The sequence below is a fragment of the Ylistrum balloti genome, unplaced genomic scaffold (genome assembly GCF_031769215.1).
Source record: "Ylistrum balloti isolate Yb309-2 unplaced genomic scaffold, AGI_CSIRO_Ybal_v1 Utg370814, whole genome shotgun sequence".
Lineage (NCBI taxonomy): Eukaryota > Metazoa > Mollusca > Bivalvia > Pectinida > Pectinidae > Ylistrum > Ylistrum balloti.
Genome location: NW_026782471.1, coordinates 87,501 through 93,811, shown reverse-complemented (window position 1 = coordinate 93,811; position 6,311 = coordinate 87,501).

Here is a 6,311-nt window from a genome sequence, read left to right as displayed (position 1 = left end):
AATTATCAAGTCCTGCTATCATGGCAGAATCGTTGGTTGGTGATAAGTTGGAATTACAGCTGTAATTTCCTTATTAGGAAACTTAAAATAACTGGAAATTTTATGTTAATTTGGTAGACTGAGAGGGACAATTTATTTTAAGAGATGAAAAATAGATATGATATCATTAAAGTCCTAACTACAAGTCTTTGTTTTTATAGGCTTGTGAATTCACGCGAGGTGTTGGCTGTACACGTAGAGAGAAATGTTACTGAACTCTGTATGTAGAGTGAGGTTTTACTAAACTCCTGACGTGAGCAGAGATTTTACCAAACTCCTGACGTGAACAGAAATTTTACCAAACTCCAGACGTGAACAGTGATTTTACTAAACTCCTGACGTAAACAGAGATTTTACTAGACTCTACACGTAAACAGAGATTTCACTAGACTGTTCCAAATAACTACTAAATGAGTATTTTCCCTGAACTTTTCTGTACAGTATGACGTGTAAAGGCCTCCTTATCAGATGAAAGCACCTATAAATATTTTGTTGTCGAGCTGTCTTTAAGACTAAGATCGTCTGCCGTACATCAAGTATTCTGCATACCTGTAGTGACGGGGACTCGGTGTGAGCGAAGGCGGCAAAAGTAAATAAATGTGACGTCACAACAAAGTAACACAATCTGCCTGCAGCGTCTTATCTCGGTATACATGTGGTTTATTACCGTCTGCTTCATTACATGTTAATGAAGGACGGTACAAATTAGCTCGGTATGATAACTCCGCGAGCTTATTCTAAAATGTGATAATTGTGTAAAACTGACCATTCGATGTAAATATTGTTACATTTTTGTAATACATTTCATCAATTTCGCACTGAACGGAAACAGAGAACGTCGATTTCTCCACCATCAATTTCAGTTTCAGATTGAGCGGAAACATACAGGGACCGTTCTTTTCTCCACCATCAATATCAGATTGAGCGGAAATATGCAGGGACCGTTCTTTTCTCCACCATCAATATCAGATTGAGCGGAAATATGCAGGGACCGTCGATTTTCCATCATCAATTTTACACGGAGTGGAAACATAAAGGGACCGTTCTTTTTCTCCACCATCAATATCAGATTGAGCGGAAACATACAGAGAACGTCGATTTCTCCACCATCAATATCAGATTGAGCGGAAATATGCAGGGACCGACGCTTTTCCATCATCAATTTTACACTGATTGAAAACATAAAAGGACCGTCAATTTCTCCATCATCAATTTCAAACTGAGCCGAAACATACAGAGAACGTCCATTTCTCCACCATCAATATCAGATTGAGCGGAAATATGCAGGGACCGTCGATTTTCCATCATCAATTTTACACGGAGTGGAAAGATAAAGGGACCGTCAATTTCTCCATCATCAATTTCAGACTGAGCCGAAACATACAGAGACTGTCCATTTCTCCACCATCAATATCAGATTGAGCGGAAATATGCAGGGACCGTTCTTTTCTCCACCATCAATATCAGATTGAGCGGAAATATGTAGGGACCGACGCTTTTCCATCATCAATTTTACACGGAGTGGAAGGATAAAGGGACCGTCAATTTCTCCATCATCAATTTCAGACTGAGCCGAAACATACAGAGACTGTCCATTTCTTCACCATCAATATCAGATTGAGCGGAAATATGCAGGGACCGTTCTTTTCTCCACCATCAATATCATATTGAGCGGAAATATCCAAACTTGAAATTCGTAAGCAATTCTTTGCTCAACACGCCGTGTAAACAATCTCTCGGAATAGTGTGGCCACCAACCTCCTTCAAAAATCTACTTCATAAACACTAGGGAAATCAAATCATAACCTTTGATTATAAATATGAAGTATTTCCATGATATATTCCAACGTCACATTTTTAATTATCTACAAATGCTTTATTTTTAATAAATCCGATGTAGAGGATCTTTAAACATCATGTTCTGGAAACTAACTTAATTAAAACGAGATTTTTACCTTCGGTTATCTCCCCTTGTATGATGAGCACGGATATTGCAAATGTCGAAGATGTCATTGCTTTGGTAGGAGGATACATACCTAATTAATAAAAAAAAACCTTTTGATAGAGTTCATCACTGTTATATGTTTAAAGGGCTGTTACTCTTGTGTGATCATAGTCATATGTATTGATTTTAGGTTATAAGTTTTAGAGAAAAAAAAACACCAAAAAACAACCAACCAACAACAACAAAAGAATTTTTTAAAAATGAATAAATAAATAAGATTTTACCACTTCTAATATTACATAGCTAATGCTTGTGTACGGTCAAGTTCTTTCCTAAATCCGATTTATTTTCTGTAAATATATAACTGCTAACCTCGACAGACTTTCCCGCTTTTATCCGGCACTTATAAAAAAACAAACAAACAAAAGTTTTGAGCGACAAAAACAAAAAGGAAATATGATGGCGACTGTCAGGAATGAGACGGATACTAGTGTGCACCGTCGATAACCCACGGTCTTGACGTTCAAACTTGAGCGCCGTCAGGACCACTGGACGGCAACATTTAGTGGTCAACGGGAGCTAACTCTTAAAACTTAAATAAAACTAGAAAATCTGAAGAGCGAGCTAAATAAAAATAAATCTAAACACATGACCCCTCCTAAGGTTACAAAAATACTTCAGTTATAAGTCATACGATACAGAGGTGGATTGAGACTTACTCGTTCGTTTGCGCCCCACCCCTCCAGCCTATTTTGATAAACGAAATTAGTTATCTATTCATCTAGAACGCTATATATATATCAAGTGAAATGACACCATGTCGATAGCTGATTCTGTGTCAGTGACAGAATTGTAACTAAAATAGACAGTCCTAGTTATACACAATACAAATGGTGTAGAATCTACGTTATCTACCTTTTTCACTGTTTTAAGATATTACTTCCCCTAACATTACTACTATCCGGGGTCGAGTTTATCTACATGTCCCTATGTCTACCTTGTCATACTGATCGTGGTGTCCAGTTGGTTGTTATGCTAGAGTATAAACGTGTAAGTAAAACAGATGCTGCCAGATTAAAGCACGCTGGACAGCTTTGCTAATGTTCGTGACCCTGCCACGTCCAACACTTCGTGAAACAAGTAGAGATAATAACTAGGGATATATATAAATTGTATAAAGAGTTGACTATCAAAAGATTGTTAATCCTGTCTATATTTTCTGTACCTTGTCAAAATAAATCTGTATCTATGTATCTATGATATGTTATGGCTGTAGGTAATAATGTATTGGTTTTGTGGATTATATAATATACCGTGTCGGTATTGTAATCTACGGTGGCTGGGAAAGGACATCATAAAGTTTTATTGTCAGGAATGCAAGATATATGTCTCGAGCAACAATACCTTTCTTGCGTTTCCACTCAATAATATTTCGTTCCCTTGCATTAACAAACTGGCGGTCCCACTCATTGTTATTACGATCCCTCGAATTGATACTACGTACCCACACAGTAAATGCTCTCTGTAACGTCTGTTCTCTGCCACTGTATAAACCATTTCTACAGAAGTCAATAATTATGATCATTTTGATTTTTATTATTTTTTAAAAAACGAACTGTCTTTCAGCTTACATGTTATATAAGCTGCTATTTCTGTTTGGTAACTTTGAGTGGTGTATGTGAATGAAAACTCTATCATTCTAGAATGACATACACGTGGAAGTAAGGAAGGTGCAGACATCAAGAGGGTGCCTATTTCCAAATTGACTCAGTTATTTAGAAAAGATAACGTTGAAGAAATTGTGATCTCTCGATAAATACATTTTCAATTAAGAAGCACTCATATGGGTGTAAATTGTACTAGCGTGCTGGCATTTTTATACCGCTGATCATCGTGGTCTAAGTATTTGACATTGACAGAATTTCATTGTCTGTATACATTGTATATTGTGTAGACTGATGGGCAGTGTAGATTTTCCCAAGATAAGAAAGGTTTGTATGATAACGGACTCAGATTTTACATAACTAAGTATACAGTACTTAGGTAATTGATAATCTGCGACACTTTGGAATTTCTGAAAGGCCTCTTACGTCATATAATGTTTTTATTGATTTCATTTCATTCCAACTAAACTCAGGGCGAACATAGAATTTCAAAGACGAATTTAGAAATAAAACTTCTAAATGCGTGTACGTACTTACAATGATCAACATCTGTATAAAATTTATCAATAATATTGACACAGAGACTTAATAAAACGAATATATGTAGCTGTAGTTTTAAGGATAAATGTTCTAGAAATATACACATTGATTAATGCAGATCTTATTACATATAATACATGATAATTAGTTCATTATTTGTATCAAGCAATTCCAAAAATAGTTTTGTTTTATTAGCAATCGAATCTTATACCACACACATAAAACAAACAAAAACAAAACAAACAACAACATATAAATAAAACCTTCGCCATTTCATGTTTTGATATGTACATTGTGTTTAGTAAATTTGGTTTAACCAGTGTCGTTGATATATTATTTCTATAGTCGTAGTTTTTATTTGCAGATGGTTGTTTATCGATTTTAATAGAAATTTGTTTACCTGGTTACGGATGGATGCTTATTGACTATAAGCATGGTAGTTTCCGGTTTTACCTGGTAACCGATGGTTGCTTATTGACTATAAGCATGGTAGTTTCCCGGTTTACCTGGTTACGGATGGATGCTTATTGAATATAAGCATGGTAGTTTCCCGGTTTACCTGGTTACGGATGGTTGCTTATTGACTATAAGCATGGTAGTTTCCCGGTTTACCTGGTTACGGATGGTTGCTTATTGACTATAAGCATGGTAGTTTCCGAGTTTACCTGGTTGTGGATGGTTGCTTATTGACTATAAGCATGGTAGTTTCCCGGTTTACCTGGTTACGGATGGATGCTTATTGACTATAAGCATGGTAGTTTCCCGGTTTACCTGGTTACGGATGGATGCTTATTGAATATAAGCATGGTAGTTTCCCGGTTTACCTGGTTACGGATGGTTGCTTATTGACTATAAGCATGGTAGTTTCCCGGTTTACCTGGTTACGGATGGTTGCTTATTGACTATAAGCATGGTAGTTTCCGAGTTTACCTGGTTGTGGATGGTTGCTTATTGACTATAAGCATGGTAGTTTCCCGGTTTACCTGGTTACGGATGGATGCTTATTGACTATAAGCATGGTAGTTTCCCTGTTTACCTGGTTACGGATGGATGCTTATTGACTATAAGCATGGTAGTTTCCTGGTTTACCTGGTTACGGATGGATGCTTATTGAATATAAGCATGGTAGTTTCCCGGTTTACCTGGTTACGGATGGATGCTTATTGACTATAAGCATGGTAGTTTCCTGGTTTACCTGGTTACGGATGGATACTTATTGAATATAAGCATGGTAGTTTCCCGGTTTACCTGGTTACGGATGGATGCTTATTGACTATAAGCATGGTAGTTTCCCGGTTTACCTGGTTACGGATGGATGCTTATTGACTATAAGCATGGTAATTTCCGAGTTTACCTGGTTACGGATGGATGCTTATTGACTATAAGCATGGTAGTTTCCCGGTTTACCTGGTTACGGATGGATGCTTATTGACTATAAGCATGGTAGTTTCCGAGTTTACCTGGTTACGGATGGATGCTTTTTGACTATAAGCATGGTAGTTTCCCGGTTTACCTGGTTACGGATGGATGCTTATTGAATATAAGCATGGTAGTTTCCCGGTTTACCTGGTTACGGATGGATGCTTATTGACTATAAGCATGGTAGTTTCCCGGTTTACCTGGTTACGGATGGATGTTTATTGACTATAAGCATGGTAATTATCCGGGTTTACCTGGTTATGGATGGTTGCTTATTGACTATAAGCATGGTAATTATCCGGGTTTACCTGGTTACGGATGGTTGGTTGTTGTTTACTGGTTGTACTTATCAGAACGAACAGACAACTATAACAAACAAACGCTAGACTCTGAGACAGTGCGTGTCCTTTGGTCGGGGTCAATAAGTGTGAACTACCTGCGGATTAATGCGAGGTACATCCTCCGCGGATGTTTAAGATATAAATTACTTTGTTTTGTTCACCTGCTCACGGTGGTCACCTGTATTTGTTGTATTAACGTCCTGACTGATGGCTCGGTCCAGTGTCTGCAGAAAGATCCCTATAAGTACATGTTGAAAAGGATTCGACATTCACAAGAGACAAAAATTAAAGGAACAATCTTTTGTCTGATATTATCACGGAGTGGAATATATATCTAATCCGGATATCGTTACAATATATCAA